This window comes from Lissotriton helveticus, chromosome 6 (genome assembly GCF_964261635.1).
Source record: "Lissotriton helveticus chromosome 6, aLisHel1.1, whole genome shotgun sequence".
Taxonomy (NCBI): domain Eukaryota; kingdom Metazoa; phylum Chordata; class Amphibia; order Caudata; family Salamandridae; genus Lissotriton; species Lissotriton helveticus.
In genome coordinates, this window is record NC_136067.1 from 178,877,922 (window position 1) to 178,897,144 (window position 19,223).

Genomic DNA, 19,223 nt, shown 5'->3' on the forward strand with positions numbered 1-19,223 from the left:
TAAGACCGTGTTTTACTCTAATAGGATACTGTCTGCGGAGTCACAACCTAAAGAAATCTTCGCCACGGTACACGAGCTTGCCTCATCTAACAGAGTCACGGCCTCGATCCCCCCCTCCCAACCGCTCTGCGACTCGCTCAACGATTTTTTCGTTGATAAAGTCGCAAAGATTAAGGTTAACATCCCCCCTCCATCCCCCACATTCATCAACCCCTCCCCACCTGCTGCCACTTCCAAACTCACTTCCATTCCCCTTCTGACAAAAGTCACGCTCCCCCCTCTGCTCCAAAAGGTGAAGTCAGGTTCCCCCCTGGACTTTGCCCCTGCCTGCATCCTGAGAGAAATCTTCCTAGCCTGTCCAATTCCACCCCTCACACTCCTGAATGATTCACTCAGGAACGGAGTGGTTCCCGCTGCCCACAAATCTGCGGCTATCATTCCTATCTTAAAAAAGTCTGGTGCCGACCCCTCATCCCCTTCCAACTACCGCCCCATCTCTCTCCTGCCTTACCTGGGCAAGGTCCTGGAAACCCATGTAACCTGCAGCCTGAGCACCTACGTGGAAAACAACCACTGCCTCTCCCCTCGGCAGGCGGGCTTCCGCCCCCTCCACTCAACGGAGAAGGTGGTGATCTCAGTGATGGACAACCTACGCGAGGGCATTGACACCAACCTACCACAGGCCCTCATTCTTTTAGACCTGTCCGCCGCTTTTGACACGGTGGATCACTCCACTCTTCTTACCCGTGTCAGGGCGGCGGGCATAGAGGGCCTTGCCCTCGCTTGGCTCGAGTCCTTCCTGAGTGACAGGGCTCAGGCGGTCCACCTAGCTGGTTTCAGGGCTGCCCCCCGTAAGGTTGCTTGCGGGGTCCCCCAAGGCTCCTCACTTTCCCCTCTTTTGTTTAATTTATACATCTACCCCCTCATTTTTATGTTACAGCAGCTCGAGGTCACGGTGTTCAACTACGCCGATGACCTCCAGCTAATCTTCAACCTTTCTCACTCCCCTTCATCCTCCCAGAATGTTCAATCTGTCATGCTGTTCATACAAGATTGGATGAACTGCAACCACCTCAAACTCAATCCAGACAAGACGGAGCTAGTCTTGACCGGTGTTGGTTGCAGTCCCTGGTCCCCTTCCCATTGGCCGCCTTCACTCGGTGTTTCCCCGCTTCCCGTTCCTAAGGTCAAAACCCTTGGTATCTTCCTTAATTCTTCACTTTCTGTTCACTCACAGGTTAATTCGGTTGTTTCCTCCTGTTTTTTTTCCCTCAGAACTATCAGGAAGATTTCTCGCTTTTTCTCCCTACCTGCCCTAAAGATCATAGTGATGGCCATGGTGCTCTCGCGCCTTGATTATGGTAATATCATCTATAATGGCGCTCCGGCCTAAGCCATCCACCGGCTGCAGCTAGTGCAGAACCAGGCTGCTCGCCTGATCCACGGCCTGCCTAAATATCACCGCTCCACCCCTTTACTGCAGGCACTGCACTGGCTGCCGGTGAGAGAGCGAGCCTTATTCAAGCTTGGTTGTCTCACCTTCCAGGCTAAAATGGGCACTGCCCCGGAGTTTATTTGCTCCGCCGTTAAACCCTATATACCGGGCAGAGAGCTCCGCTCCACCCACCAGGCACTCCTCACCACTCACCGGTTTAGGAAAAAAAAGGCGGGTGGAACCAAATTTGCAGTCCTCGCCCCTATGTTTTGGAACTCCCTCCCTGCGGAACTTCGCATGACATCCTCTTACACTGAGTTCCGTAAAGGCCTTAAAACCCTGCTTTTCTCCCGAGCCCACGTTGTCTAAAACCCCCCCGCTCCTGCTGCCTTCTCGCAATCTAAAAGCGCCAAGAAACCGCGTGGTAAATGTGCGCTATATAAATGTTTTTAAATTCAAAATTCAAATTCAAATTCAAATTCACATGTGTGGGGGCAGTGGGTAAAAAGAGAAAAATTCATTTGCCTTGCAACTTAGCTGATGGTTATTCGTTACCGTTTCTGGTTTGGGGTCGGAACTTTGTAGGATGGGGTAAGGTCAAAGTCCAGTGTCTCAATCCTCCATGAAAACATTACAATGTCTGTCTTGGAATGTAAATGGCCTGCGAGTTAAAAGTAGGAGGGAGAACATTTTCCAATATCTGAGAGATTCACCTGCACAGATAATCATCTTACAAGAAACTCACCTCCAAAAAAAAGAGTTCAGCGAGATCTGTGGGAAGCTCCGGTGGGTGCAGCACTGTGCCTGCTCCTGTCAGACGGCTAACGTTAGAGGCGTGGCGATCTTAGTAAAAAAGCAAACAAACGCTAGCCTCCAGGAAGTCAGAACAGACACAAGTGGTAGGTGGGTCAAAGATCTTTGTGGAAAATACTCTTATCATAGTAGCAGGCTATTATGGCCCCAATCAGGATGACCCGTCAACACTAAAAACCATCTTTTTAAATATTTTGGAGTTTCCTGATATGGTCATTTTCACGGGAGATTTTAACATAGTATTGAATCCAAAACTGGATAAATCTCCAAAAAGTAAGGCCATCATCCCTTCTAAATCTAGGGCATATTTAAAAATGATGATGAAGCAATATGCTATATGTGATATAGGGAGCGAAAGATCTGGCTCTCAGTTGGGAGTATCGTACTATAACAAAAAATACGACCGAAATCAAGAATAGATTATGTTTTAAGTAGCAATGATCTAATGGGTAACATCAAAAATATTGGTTATCTGACTCCCCATTTATCGGACCACGCGGCAGTCTAGATAGACTTGGACCTTTGACCGTACTCTTCTTTTAGATGATGCTGTAACTAGATATCTTATCCAAGACACAACATCTTTCTTGGATATCAATATAGGATCGGCAGACATTATGGTGGTATGGGACGCCCTGAAGTCTTTTTTGAGAGGCCTGATTACAAACACAACCATTTTCAAGAATAGATAGTATAGGGAGGAAATTGCATCTATTGAGCGTCAAATGAAGGTGCAGTAGGATAGGATTAAAATTTAACTGATCAAGAGCAAGAACTCTGTCAGGCACTAGTGGCAGAATTAGAATCTTCAAAAGCCCTATTGGACAATATAATTCAGACCAGAATCTCCAATAGGTGGGAAGTGAGCAAGCTCGCCCACTAATACGGTGAGGGCGCTGGAAGATTATTGGCATGGAAGGCCAAATCAGATAAAGTTCATAATCACATCAAACAAATTAATAATGCATACACTAACTCACCAACAAGTAAGGTAGAGGAGATAGGAGAAGCCTTTCATACTTATTTTAAGGAGATTTATGATGAGGATATCGATCTAGATAAAACATCCAATCAGAATTGGCTAAATCTGATTCAGTTAGCTACATTAGGAGCAATCCAACGAGACAACTTGGAAGCTGTAATAACACACCAAGAAGTCAGGAAGGCACTCGTAGAATGTAAAAAAGGTAAAGCTGCAGGGCCAGATGGGCTGCCTGCTGAGCTTTATAAAAAATTGGGGGAAGCGATAATTCCAGTTTTGGTAGAGGTATTTAATAAGATCTTAATTGATGGAGCTCATCCACCTGCCACATGGGGGGAAGCAAATATCATTTAAATTTTAAAACCAGACAAACCCCCTACAAATTGTGGGTCATATAGACCTATTTCTTTGTTAATTCGGACTAAAAGGTATTTTCTAAGATATTGGCGGATAGATTAGGGGCAGTAGCGGGAGATTTATTCCATACAGACCAAAAGGGTTTATGAAAAGGCAGGAACCTTTTTGACCTTACACATGATTTTATTGGTGCAATAGATTTTGCTTCTAATTTTTCCCTACCTTTGGCAGCAATGACGCTAGATGCAACTAAAGCATTTGATAGTCAACTGGAAATATCTCACTGCAGTTCTTGGGAAGCTGAATCTTGGGCAAGATTTTGTCGAACCATTTGCCTCATATATAGTGACCCCTCTGCCAGGTTGGTGGTAAATGGCAGAGTGACTAGACCGTTTATAATCAAAAGAGGCACTAGACAGCACTGCCCCCTCTCCCCCTTCTTTTCGACCTATATATAGAGCCGTTTGATCAGCATCTTAGGGATGAGACATCTATTTTACCATTCAAGAGCGGTTAATGGGAGAGGAAGGGAGCCCTGTATGCTGATGATATTCTTATTCTCTTGTCAGATTTAGAATCTTCTTTTCCCCTGGTCATCAAGTTGGCGAAAGATTTCGGCCGACTTTCCGGTTATGAGGTAAATGCAGACAAAACTGAGATTATGACCTAGAACTTGCCGGAGTCCCGACACCAAACCAAGAACGAGATGCTGTACTTAGGAGTTAAGATTGTTCCAGAGATAGACAAGATAGCTAAAATAAACCTCGGGAATATCTTAAAAGAGAGTCATAAACTTATGAAAGGCTGGGTTCACCTTCCACTGTCTATTCTGGGAAGAGTGAATCTGATAAAAATTACAATCTTACCAAAAGTAACGTTTTTATTTAACACCATTCCCTTAAATTTTGAGAAAACATTAATGGACAAGTTTCAGCAAGCTATCAATTTGTTTGTGTGAGCCTATAAAGCTTCTAGAATATCGTGGAAAAAGCTAAGACGGAGAAGGGAGAAAGGTGGTCTTGCACTCCCCGATATTCCGTATTATGCTTGGGCTTTCCAGCTAACACATTCCAGAGTGCTGTTAAAATCCCCAGATTCCTCAGCAAGAGCTAAAATGTTTTTAGCTATGTTACAACAATTGGGGCTTCCTTATGAAGGCTTTCTCTTTAAATATGGGGACACATTTTTTTTTTAAGAACGTAAGACTAAAAGTCCTTAGTAGCGCAGCTCAGATTTGGGCCAGAATTAAAAAACTAATGGGTCTCGAATATTATTCAAGGTTAGCTCCCCTGTGGGATAGTCCAGGAACCCCTAATTGCCTTAAAGATCTGCTTGCTGTCCCTTTGAAATCCGCCGGGTTATTAGTAAGGGGAGATCTAGCGGTAGAGGGTTCGCTTTTATCTTGGGCGGAACTGAATGTCAAGCTGGAGGACGGTATGTCTAGATTGAAATACTTGCAGCTAAAAAGCTGGTCCCAGAATTTGAAAAGTCCGCTAGGGCTGGAGAACCCCCTGGAAGAACATCTGGTCAACAAACCACCAGGAAAAAAAGAGATTTCATTTGTTTATTGGGCAATTGAAGAAGCCATTGATGGAGACTTTAGTCTAGCCGGTGAGTTGTGGGAGAAATCCATTCCAGAGACAGACTGGGGGGAACTGTGGCAAACTTCTTATAACACTCTCTTCTCAGTTGTTAAGCCAGCTTGGCTGAGGAAAAAACACTACTTTACCACAAACAGGGCTCACCTCTCCCCGGCAAGGCTCTCCAAAATGTCTAAAGGCCCACTTACTAGATGTAAAAAATGCAACTTGGAAAGCGTCCCAGATGTACATATGTTTTGGACCTGCCCATCTCTCTTGTAATTTTGGGGGGGAGTTGGAAACTCTTTAACATCTATTTTGGGTCACCCAATACAAATTTCCCTTAAGCTTATTATTGTTGGCATATTAAGTGACATCACTGGCTATAACAGAGGTTTTCTATTCTTCGCCATATTATTAGCCAGATGGGAAAGTTGTAAGAGATGGGTTGAGACAACACCCCCCCATACATTCGGACTGGCTATCTGCCCTATATAAAACTTCCAAGACAGACTTGCCCGGACTGAGGAACTCTAAGAGAGCCATTTGGGATTGTTTGTTAAATTGGACTTCAGTCTAACAAGCCTTTTTTTTGCTTTTGTCCTATGATTAAGCCTCAGGGGAGCTCTCAGACGGTGCTGGTTAGAGCTATTACCTTAGGGGGCCCAGCTTTTGATCAAAGGTAGGACGCCAGCATCAGTCGTCAGTCTAAGAAACTTGAAGAGAGCAGGACCACTCTCTCATTAACAGCAGCTGGAAGGAAGTTGGTATGCCACTGGTAGGTGGGGACAAGGGCAAGAAAGATTACCCTAAGGCCTACTTCTCTTTAATGGAGGAACAGTGGCGTCCATCCGATCTCTAGTTAGCTGGGATTGGAGGCGAATGAGTGCTTTTACACTCTATTTTGTTTCTAGTATTTGTCACCATGGTGAAATAATTTTGTCCATGGAGGATCAGCTTTCCCTACTTTTCCATAAATTAGGATAGTGCTTCCTACTGCACTGGAAATCTATTTACTCTAGCAATTGCAAGCAATAATGTTTTTCATATTTAGGGGGATATAACGAGCAACATGCTGGGTTCAGCAATGCCAATGTGATATGCTATTTGGCTTAGTTTGTTCGTTCTGATATTGAGTTTCTATCATATTGAACCATGCGCTCTTGTCATAGACTGATAATCCTTGCATAGAATGACCTGTACTAACTCGGATGGCATTGTATGATGTGCATATTATGACCAAAAAAACTCAATAAAAATTGGTTAATACAAAAGTCAGACCCACAACAAACACCCACAAACGTGCATTTGTAAATAGATTGAGTCTCTCAGGAACTGCATCATACTGACAGAATTTGCTAGTGTGTATGTTCCATTTTTGAGGATAAAACCCTACTATTCTTGATTCTCTGACAAACAAATGAGATATTTTCTTGCAGAAGAGACTTTGTATGCACCTTCGTAGTACTAAGGTGTGCATAATCCTTTGAGATTGTCCTTGGTATTGAAGCATAGGGGAGAAAAAGTTTACATGAGTACCCAGACAGAAGCCACATCTGAAACAGCTGAAGGTGCAAACATCTTTGTGTGCTTCACTGAACTACATCATAATAATTGGAGCAAGAAGTAAGAATTGTTTAATGCATATTCATTTTAATGGAAACAGGCAGGCAGTAATCATCTTACAAATACCTGTATAGATGGGATTGCATACTGCAAGTTTTCATGCAAGCATGAAAGCACAGAATGATAGATACATGAGGCTTTCACTTTCATGTTCTAACAAAATCGTGCTCTTGTCAAAGAAATACGTTAGAAGAAGTGATCAATTGGAGAAACAAAGACTGTGTAAAAGTAAAACTTTAAATTTGGCTGCTGAATTTCACTTGAATGAGCTATATATTTATAATTCTGTTTATTGATTAATCTTTCATTCAATGTGTTTCCAGTGATATCCTCTGGTCTTCTGGGCTTCTTCTGTCACTCTCATTTATAATATGCTTCCACTGCTGTTATGGACACACAGCAGTTCAATATTCCTCCCCTGCAGGGCCCTTTGCGTATCTCATCATGAAAGCAAAGTTCTTGCCGGCAAACACCATGCATCCTCATTTGACAGAAAGTTAAGTCCATGGTAAACGCTACAAGGTAATAAGCAAACATAACAGATTAGTTTTGTAGTTGTATTGTTCAGCAAGTATTCATATGACAATAGATGTATAGGAGTATGAGCCCCCCCTTCATCATCAGTTAAAATGGCAGAGACAATTTGATGTATAGAAGAGGTGCCAAGACTACTTTTTAGGTACTATCTTGAATCTTCAAATTACTTACCTTAAAGAGTTGTGTTAATTTTATATGAGTGCTATTGGCTTTGGCATAGTTGTGAATGACATGAAAATATATATATATATATATATATATATATATATATATATATATATATATATATATATATATATATACTTTTTTTTAAAGGTCAACTTATTGAACGGGTGCTACCTGATAGGGGACTGAAAAACATATACAAAAATGCACTATGATGGTGCCCAATTCAGGCAAAAATTGACAGCTTGCAGACATAATTCTGCAAATGTTTTAAGTATACTGTGGGCCATTTGCTATTTTTTGCATTCTCTCAGCACCCCGGATGCAAGAAAGGACTCCTCAAGGATTTGAGGAAAACAGTCACTATGGGGCTTATTTACAAGCCCGGTGTGCCGCCGGTGCGTCACTTTATATGGGAAACAGCACAAAAATATTTTAAACATTCACAAGTCTGTCTTTCAAAAGCAATCTAAAACTCCCTACCAAAATAAAATATTGAGTTAAGAGCTGTATATTATAGCATCCAGATATGTGGTTACTAAAAAAGCCAAGTGGAGATGTGGTGAAAGGGGCATATGTAAGGGTCTCCGCAGTGCTTAACTAGCTTTCAGCGACTACATATATCCAAGTAGCGTAGACGTATGAACATTTTTACAGAGAACTGAGAGGTAAAAATCTTCACCAGACAAGATGAGGGTCAGGATAAATAAAGACCAAAAGAGCAGAGAAATATGCTTTTAGAAATTACATAGCTGAGAATGATAGAAAAGAATGCAGCATTTATGAGACAAAAAAACAACTTGAAAAAAAACTATTGGCTCATTAGTGAAGGTTAAGATATAATTTAGAGGGTCATATTGCGTATGGTTATTTTGAGGGGAAATAAGGTTAGTTTGTGAGAAAATCAATATTTTATTGTCAAAAATAATAAGGAGCTATGGATATTGAAAACAAGTTGGATGTTAAATCAAAAATGGGAGGAGGAGGGGGGCATGACTCGACTGGTGACGGCGGTAAAGACGAGGGATTTTGCGGCGTGTTCTGAAGAATAGGAACCGCCAGAATGGACGTGCAGCCGTCGGAACCCTAGAAGCAGAATACATTTAGCCACCTGCGGGTGCTCCATGTCTTCCATTCTATAGATTCCTCACCGAGTGGTATGACGCCCGCCATTTTAGAACGATTCAAAAGGGGGTGGTGATGGACAGAGTATCTGAAAGAATTGGCTTGGTAGTTTGGTCTGCCCTGTTCCCATGATGCACTGGGCCAGGGTCAGACTAATTTGCATATAGCCAGGTTCTGAGCTGGGATGGTGCAGTGAGCTAAAAAACGGTGATGGATCAAGCCCTGATCTTTTGACTGGGTATGAGTGTTCTGTTTAACTCAGATGCTCTGTCCATCACCACCCCCTTTTCTGAATCGTTTTGGCCACTATAAGAGTGGCAGGGTATGCTCAGACATGAGTCCCTTGCTCACTGCACCATCAGGATTCAAGCAAGCCGGGCCGAAGACGGCTGCAATGCCAGAAACCGGTCCCCGGAAGCTTGTTTCCTTTCCAGTAAAGAATTGGCTTGGTAGTTTGGTCTGCCCTGTTCCCATGATGCACTGGGCCAGGGTCAGACTAATTTGCATATAGCCAGGTTCTGAGCTGGGATGGTGCAGTGAGCTAAAAAACGGTGATGGATCAAGCCCTGATCTTTTGACTGGGTATGAGTGTTCTGTTTAACTCAGATGCTCTGTCCATCACCACCCCCTTTTCAGAATCGTTTTGGCCACTATAGGAGTGGCAGGGTATGCTCAGACATGAGTCCCTTGCTCACTGCACCATCAGGATTCAAGCAAGCCGGGCCGAAGACGGCTGCAATGCCAGAAACCGGTCCCCGGAATCTTGTTTCCTTACCAGTAAAGAATTGGCTTGGTAGTTTGGTCTGCCCTGTTCCCATGATGCACTGGGCCAGGGTCAGACTAATTTGCATATAGCCAGGTTCTGAGCTGGGATGGTGCAGTGAGCTAAAAAACGGTGATGGATCAAGCCCTGATCTTTTGACTGGGTATGAGTGTTCTGTTTAACTCAGATGCTCTGTCCATCACCACCCCCTTTTCTGGCCCGCCATTTTAGAAGCACTCACGAGATGAGAGGAACCGCAATCCCTGTGAGGCTTCCCTCTTCAATGTCTTTCACTGCTTGCAAGGTTTCGTCTTTTTATCTCATTTTCTTTCTCTACATGGGCAATTGACTTTGAAGTGTTGCAACTGCTGGGTGCCCTCTGGGAATTATGACTTTGAGAGTGGATTCAAGGCTCCTCACTTCCTAATTCTCGGTTTGTCGGCCATTTTGATGCTGAGGTTAAAAGTTCCCTTCATTTTGCGCGCCACACATTTGAAGTGTACTTGAATCTTCCACTATGCACTGCTTAAATGGAATACATTTATGCATCATACTTTGCTCTTCAGTCTGCATACTTATACTTGAGACTGTGGGGAAGCGCAATAATTAATTATAGTGACTTTGGTCGTGTTTTGTGATTTCCTTAGGGAAGCCTATGGTATTTCTATATGTAGACTGAAGGTGAGCATATTATCAACTAAGTGGTCGTAATATTTTTTTGCTGCCAAATACCTGAACCATTCATTGAATGCAACTGCTGATAACCTTGCGACTCTGGAATTCCTATTATACCTCTCTGAGCTGAGATACATTAGTACATTACATCACGCTCTCAAACTGCCAAGCTACTAATTGAGGTTGAAGCGAAATACAATTACCAATTTTAACCAGACTATTTAGTTATTCAATATTTTGAGCGATTACTTGGTCTTTCAACGCTCCATTTTTATTGGGCCTGACTGCCCTTTGTATGGGCTGAATGAAAAAAACAAAACCGCTGTTGGTTCCCACAAATCAAGCTCCCGAGCTTTTGTGAAACATTCTCGTCCACCAAAAATTGAGTAAAATGAATTGACTATAAAACGAGAGGAAAAGGATTAAAACGGTTTAAATAGTGATGAATAAGCAAGAGAGAAGCGAATAAAATATTGATTCATTTGATTCAATTCATAAACGTGGCTGTGCAACCGGACGGAATCGGAAATGGGGATTCCTTGTGAAAGTTATTTTGACACAGCGCACCGAGACGAAGCGCAAAGCAGGTTATTGCACGCTGTTAAAACAAAAAACGGCTAAGAAAAGATTAAACCAGGATGACTAGGTGTGCATCTCTTTCTTTGAACTCATTAGTATAATTTTCATTCGTCTCACATTGAGATTGCACCCAAAATGACAATCGTGAACCGAAGAAAATAGGAAGAACATGAAACGAAAATTTGATTAAAGCAACACCATAAATGACGTCAAGCACGGGACTTGGGTTCTCCCCTATGTTGAAGTATTGAAAAAGACAAGTACTTCATTCGGCGAAATATACAAAAAACTATCTTTTGGAAAATCGGACATTAATTTAGATAATGATTTACAAACAAATTTACCTCAAAGGAAATGTAAGCAGATTAGCGTGGGCACTTTACAAAGAAAAATGTGGAGGGATTTTTCACACGGTACTCTGGGAATTGTAGTGTCACGGTGTGAGAGTGATTAATGAACTAAAATTTGCGTAGTCCTTTGTTAATGTTCATACATAAGTTTTGGAGGTGCACACATGCAATGAATTACTACCTTCTAACGCTGAATATGGGCGGGACCACTTCAAGAAAAGAGTTTTGCAGTGAGGAAATTTCATTTGCATCAGAAGCGTTTTTACACGCTGGGAAAGCACGAAGGAACGTTTGATTTTAAGTAACTTGGGGTCCCATCAGTCATGGTAAGCGCAAACTAGTACATATCAGAAAAAAGAGTACTACGATGTGTAGCAGTCAGTGGGGCAGAATTACTGGGTTACAAAGTGCCGAATACTAATGATGAAATTAAGGAGGGAATGTTCCTGAATATGGGGGTAATCATTGTTTAAAGGGTTTGGGACTCCGGTTATCGTTGTAAAACGGATGACGTTTGGTTCTAAATGTGATAAAGTATTTAACAAAGTTGAACATGTCAGTTAAAATACGTTCTTATATTTGTAGATGCCCCTGAAGAAGGAAATGTACTTTCCGAAATGCATTGGGCTGTTTTAATAAACCTTATGGGATGTGGAACCCACATTGGACTCCCGAGCTTTTGTGAAACATTCTCGTCCACCAAAAATTGAGTAAAATGAATTGACTATAAAACGAGAGGAAAAGGATTAAAACGGTTTAAATAGTGATGAATAAGCAAGAGAGAAGCGAATAAAATATTGATTCATTTGATTCAATTCATAAACGTGGCTGTGCAACCTGACGGAATCGGAAATGGGGATTCCTTGTGAAAGTTATTTTGACACAGCGCACCGAGACGAAGTGCAAAGCAGGTTATTGCGCGCTGTCAAAACCATAAACCAAAAACGGCTAAGAAAAGATTAAACCAGGATGACCAGGTGTGCATCTCTTTCTTTGAACTCATTGGTTCCCACAAATCGCACGTTTATATTTTGTTCAAATCTAAGTGCCCATCTCTCTACAATGGATGACTCTTTAAACTCGCCACCTAAAAGTGTTTCTACATCTAATATTAATGCTTCTTCCACAGTTAGCAAAGCATTAACCAAATGGTTGAAAAAGGATCCTCCTTTTCTGTCATAGCAAACTCATCAGTCTCCGCGGATCTTATTTTGGAGGAAATTCATGCTTTGTGCCCATTTGTAGAAGAGACCAATTCCAAAACTACAAGTCCTAACGGATGAATGAGCAAAGATGGAAGAAAGAATCACTAAGGTTCAACATAGTGTGTAATCTTTAGGATCACCCTTTGTCAAAGTTGAGGCTATTCAATCCTAGGCACATCTCTACAGAGACAGATTTAAAAATCTTGAAAATAGGAATAGGCGAAATAATCTCAGTATATATGGTTTACCTGGAAGGCTCGTAAGGCCATGACCATATCACTTTTTTTCAACACTTTCTTGCAGACAGTATTAAATCTACCTGATGGAACCATTCTAAACATTCAACATGCTCATAGGCTGGGTCCTCCTCACTCAACGTCTTCTAACATAAGGAAATCAATAGGAGTGATATTATACTTTCTTGAATATAGTGACTTTCTCCAGGTATTATCAACAGTCGGGTCCATGAAACGTAATTCATCATCTGGTAGCTATCTCTTTTTCTCACTGGATTATGCAAAGTCCACGGCAGATAGACACAAGGAATTCCTCGCCATGAGACCAGCTCTACACTCTATTGGAGCAAGATTTGGTTTATTCCATCCCTGCTTGTTCAAAGTGACCTTCAATAATAACACCATTACTTGTGAAGATCCAGTCAAGCTATAAAGCTTCCTCAATGTGCGCTGCCCAGAAAGGATGGACATGTCTAACACACGCTTCAAATAACTCTTTTTGTTATACTTAAGAGCTCAAGCCTTTTACACTTAGTATGACGACTTACTTGTAAGGTGTTAGAGAGTTTATCAGTTTAGTAAAACGGTTTGTTTACTTTAATTGAGTTTTATTTTTCAGGTCACAATTCAGTATTGTTAGTATTAAGGTTAAGAAAATTGTTTTAATTTAATGACATATATTCTTCGTATTGTTTGATTTAATCGTCTTGTATGTCGTGTGTCCTGGAGTCTTCCCCGCCTCACCTCATGGAGTCTGGACGTGTCATCGTTCCATATCGCCACATCCCCCCTCACCCTTTATAAGTTTGAGATTATATGTAGGTGCAGTCTTTTATATTCTACTATTTTTAACAGTAATCTTTTTCTTTTCTGCATCTCTCTTATCTTCTTTCCTTAACTTAACTCTTCATAATGTTTCTCTTTATCACATCTCCTTCTTCTGTTCTATCTTCTCCTTATCCTTTCATCAATTGGTTTTCATAGATCTTCTCTTCATACTTATTGCGAGTTTCATATCTGATAATATACAGATTATCACTGGTTCAATTTATTATACATTCTATATGTCTCACTAATGTTTTTAAAAATTGTCACTTGGAATGTCAGAAGCTTAAAATCCCCCATTAAGAGGCAACAAATCTTGTCATACTTGTCTATATTAGATGTTAATATAGCCTCATTACAAGCGTCTCATCTTACGCAGAGCCAGTCGTTAAAGCTTAAAAAGAGTTGGGAGGGTGAAGCTTTTTTCTCACCGGGGGATGGTAAATGAAATGGTGTCATAACATTATGTCATAAAGCTTTAAATGCTAAACTTATCTCTCAAGAATTAGATAGTGGAGGTAAATGGCTATTTACCTCCACTATCTATTTAATGAGAGGAAAATCTCTGGTATCACTGTTTAATATATATGCCCCAACTAATTGTGATGCTTCTTTTTGGTTACAAATGTTTCAACTACTTATAAGGTACCCCTCAGAGAATTTTATTTTTGCAGGGGATTGCAATCAAGTGATTGATCCCTTTAATGATTGCTATTCTTAGACTTTTTTTTACCTCAAAATTACAAACTATAAAACAAAGGAACCACAAGAGAATATACTTTTTTCTCCCCTCCCCATCAAACGCAGTCCAGAATAGACCATATTTTTATTTCACACAATGCCTCCCAATCCCTACGCTCAGCTGATATAGGTCCCATACTTATCTCTGACCATGCTGATGTCTCGATTCAATTGGACATCCTATACCAATCAGTGATACCCAAAATATGGTGTTCTGATAACTTTTTACTTCTAGATTCCAATTTCAATGCTTCTTTTGTTTCCTTTTTTCATGAGTATTTTCCAATCAATCAAACTGATAACATTTCCTTCCCAAAAATTTGGGATGCTTTTAAAGCCTCCTCTTGTGATTTTATTATCTGATATGTATCCAACAAATGTAAAACCTCCTGGGCATTAAACAACAAACTTCTTACTAAAATTAAGACTAGAACAGTCCTTTTACACCTCTAGGTCGAACAAACGTCTAACAGATCTTATGGATGGAAAAACTACTTTTAATAAGACCTCCACTGAATAGACTTCCCTATATTTATTAAAGACTAGCACACATTTTATGGTTGCCAAAACAAATCAGGCAAATTACTTGCTAACTACCTCAAGATTAAGCAAAATAGACCTCAAATAGAGTCCATTGTTGACCAAATACCGAAATTCAAAGATTTCAAAATTCTGCAAGAATGTGTACATTTTTATAAATCTCTTTACACACCAGAAAATGAGCCTTTAGAAGCAGACAATATCCAATATCTCTTTACAATTCAGAAACATACCAGCCCCTGATGAAGTTGGACCTCTTGGAAACTGACATTATGCAGAGGGAAATGTTAAATGCATTAAAGACACTTCAAAAGGATAAAGCTCTGGAGCCTGATGGATTTACAGTTGAATTTTTGCTCACACTTTGCCCAAATATTTCTGCCACACTTATATATCCTTATTTTCTCTTTTACCACATCTTGCAACTCCTCAGGTTCTTTTTTAGAGGCCCTAATATGTTTCATTCCGAAAGATGGTAAGGATCTACAATACTGCATAAATTATAGACTCATATCCCTAATCAATGTGGACTACAAAATGTTCTCAAAAGTGCTGGAATAACACCTTCTGGTGTTGCTAGGTAAAGAACAGTCTAGTTTTGTTAAGGGTTGTAATATTATGGACAATACACATTTTTTTTTTATATTTGATCTAGGACACTACACTATTCAGATCCACTAGTAGTAATTACCTTAGACGCAGAAAAGACCTTTGACAGAGTCTACTGGCCTTTCCTCTTTCATACCCTTAAATGATATGGATTTGGCCCAAAGATCATTTACCTAATTGCTTTACTCTATTCTGAACCCAAGCTGCTATTTTCTGTAATGGTCTTGTGTCCCCCTACTTTACCCTAAAAAGAGGAGTACATCAAGGCTGCCCTTTATCCCCATTTCTTTTTAACTTAGCTTTGGAGCCTTTTCTGTCCACAATCCGTCAAAATCATTCCATAATAGGGGTCCTAGGCGATTCCCAACAGATTAAATTAGCAGCATATGCATATGACATATTAATGTTCATTTCACAACCACAGACTTCGCTTACAGCATTTTTGGAAGAGGTTCAAGCCTATGGACTACTTTCGGGCTACAAATTTATTATTGAGAAATGTGAAATACTACCCTTAACCAAATATACCTTTAAGGAGGATTTTAAGATCTCTAATTTTGTATGGAAGTCTAAACACAAAAAATACCTTGGATTATTGTTTTCTTCTGCTATTAAAACATCTGTCTCTCTAAATTTTAATAAGTTCCTAGATAAATTAAAAACACTCACTATGAAATGGCATCCTCTCTATCTTTCATGGTAGGGCCACCTAGATACCATTAAAATGGTCCTTCCCCCTATTATTCTATACATGATATCTAATATACCAAATTCTATACCAGCCAAACTTTTTCATAAGGTTAACTCTATCCTTTTATCATTTTTATGAAACAATAAAAAGTCAAGAATGTCGATACAGAAATTGATGCCGTCTAAACCAGAAGGTGGTGTACATTTTCCCTGTCTTTTTTAATTATCATAGAGCTTTTCAATTGAGGCAGTTATCGAAGTGGGTATCTGACCAATCAACTGATCTTCCATTATGGGTTGATCTTGAGACCTCATTTATACCACCCTTCTCATTTCAGGAATACCTCTCATTCACTCGTAAACCACAGAATAACTCCACACCAGTAATTAAACATTCCTGTAAGATACTAGATATTCTCCTTAACCCGGTTCTTCATGACTTTGACACCTTCCTCACATCCACAATTTGGCATAAAAATTTACACTTGTCAACAATTAACCTATATACTGGAAAATATGGAGAAGTAAAGGTTTACTTTGCGTGCATCAGTCATTGAACAAGGCATACTTCTTACATTCTCAAAGATACACACCCTTTTTCACTTACCCATCTCCTTTCAACACAAATTTTCAGTTTTACGAAATGCAACCCTTGAAGTCTGCACTCCGTTTCAGTCTGTGCCTCCTTCATCTTCCCAGACAGATTCTATGTGGTATAATTTCATATGTATGAATCCTAAAGCTTGTGTTATTTACTCTCGCCTATCACAACCCCCCATAAATAGTGATAAAACCAAAATAGAGCTTTCTTGCTATACTGATTTGGGCATAGATTAGCCCATTCCCCTATGGAATAGAATATGGACAAAAATCAGGAAATCATCCAGAGCGGCAAGCACTACACATACTATTTTTTTTATAATTTATAATAGACTCCTTTTTACATCTGCACATTTACATAAGATACACAATGGAACTCCTAACACTTGCTGGACAATGCTGATTTACAACATATCTTATTTACAATGCTGATTTACAACATATCTTATTTACTTGCCCGTATATATTCAAATTCTGGGAACAGGTTTGGGACCAAATCAACACCATCTTAAATACTACAGCCCCCCTTTCCTTTACCATCATTATCTTAGGGAGCTTATCAGTTGATTGGAAGAAGAATCACAGGTACAAATACATAGATCTGTTACTGGTGGTTGCTTTCCAGCAGATAACACAAAATTGGAAAGATGCATCTAAATTATCATACTTAGCTTGGTGGTATGCGGTTTGTCATAACCATAGACTGGACACAACCCTTGAATATCCTATATCTCTCGCTAAAAAACAAGTACAACTATGGTCTCCTATTACACAATTTTGTTTCTCAAATTTCTGTTTATTGGCAAGTTTTATTAAAAGCATTCAAACAATCCTGGCTAGTAGCCATCTCAGCATTCCAAATGCCACTCAATGCTAATTCTGTCTTGGTACCTCACCATGCTGGAATGATCAACTTTTGAGGCTCTTCATTAGCCCTTGATTCAATGGAATTTGTAAAAAATACAAATAACTAAGAACTCCAACTCCCATCCAGTCCTTCCCTCCCCCTACCCTGTGGTGGAGAAGCAGTACCCATCTTTCCCTTGCTGCTACTCTACTCCGACTGGTGGGTGGCAGTGTTTTCATGTAGTTTCAGACTTATGTCATTCCTTCAGTAGCTAAATGTCATCTGTGTTATCCCTATTGCAGGATTTAAAACTGAAACAAGTATAGCCCTCATAATGTGGGTGGACATACTGCCAGCAGGAGCCTCTTTTTAAGCACGGCCGGACTGGGAACGAAAACCGGCCCTGGCAAAGTGCTCGGCCTGCCCCCCGGGGAGAGGTTGGGGGTGCGACGAGCTCTTTGCCGGGCCGGTTTTCGGACGATTTTGTTACAGGGCCGATTTTGCAGCTTTGCTGCATAAACAGCCCTGTAACAAAAACGGCCCCCAGGGGCCCAAAACCGGCCCCCACCCTTGCGGCGCACCGGGGGATTGCCCGGTGCCCGCAATGGCCAGTCCGGCCTTGTTTTTAAGATATGACACAAGTGGACCCCACTTATATTCAAAATTCTTATATTCATCTCTAAATATTTCTTGACATACTCTCCATTATGAGTATTTTCCATAAACATGAGTGCCATTGCGCCAGTACTGGTGCGTCTTATTTCTTTCAATTAGCCGTTATCGCCTTCTTAACTGCTCCCAAACAGGCCCACATAATTGCTTTGTCCGTCTTAGTTTGGTTCTCTAGTGTGGTATCCCTGAGACCCAGGAGAATCACGTCTATGGAGCTCGGTAGAGGGCACCCTATCATTCTTTCATTTGGGCCAGAATTTCTTCCCAGAATGGCATAATCATCGGGCAGTCCCACCAAATATGGTGAAATTCTCAGAGGATACTGCATCCTCTCTAACATAGATCCGAGATTAGAAGAAAGATCTTCCTGAGTTTGGCAGGCACTAAGTACCAGTCAAATAATATTTTGTAATGTGCCTCCCTAAAGTCAAGTGAATGGTTACATTTAGTGATGTCTGACCACAGGTGTTTCAATTCCCTTTCTATTGCCTCCCTCCCTAGGGTCTGTTTCCATGTAGATTTTTATGTAGGTTGGGGTGTGATTGTAGTGGAGACCAATAGCTTGGACAAAAAAGAGATAGTACCCCCGGATGTATTAGCATTCTGCACAAAAGTTTCTACCGGGGTCAGGTCTCTAGTTGCCGCCTCTGTAACCTGTGGATTTAGTGCCCAATGCTCATGTTGCAGGTAGTGAAAGTGCTCTGAGTGTGGGACCCTAAAATCACGCTGACAATTTTCAAAAGTGAGATTGTCGTAGTAATGTAATAAGTCTGAGAGCATTCAACAGCCTTCCTCTCACCATGCATTAAATGGCCCCTCTGCGCTATCACAGGCGGAAAGTCTGGGTTAAAGTGTACGGGTAGTTAAGAGGAGGGAAAGGAGGTCCAACCGAGGTTCCTATTCACCTCATCCCAAGTCTTAAGAGTAGTCCTAGTGTTGTATAGCGTTTTAGGACCCTAGTGTAATTTTCCTGATTCATGCCCCTATATAGGTATAAAGTACTGTATCCTTATATAGGCATAGAAATCATAACCATATTAAGACATAGCTCAAGTAGTCCTAATACGGCTTGGCTACTTCCACCAGTTCCGAAAATCTACAACGATTTCTTGGAAAAACCAGCCTTCAGCAGTCAGGGACTGCCCTCTGCATGAATATTAATTTATCCAAGAACTCATGGAGTTTTCAGAGAATTAAGTCTTTAATGACGTTATTATGTCCAACCTTACGTCAAACTCGGCACCTTCAAGGTATAAATATGCCCACGCTTG

General features: G+C 40.8%; 1 long non-coding RNA gene across 1 annotated transcript in view; it reads right to left on the reverse strand.

Moving 5' to 3' along the window:
• Positions 1-6,800: 6,800 nt before the first annotated feature.
• The window catches only part of LOC144761275 (uncharacterized), a 62,355-nt gene continuing 49,932 nt past the window's right edge, over positions 6,801-19,223 (reverse strand). The window contains exon 2 of the long non-coding RNA XR_013595657.1: positions 6,801-7,308. This is a non-coding gene — a long non-coding RNA (uncharacterized LOC144761275). The remainder of the gene's footprint in view (positions 7,309-19,223) is intronic.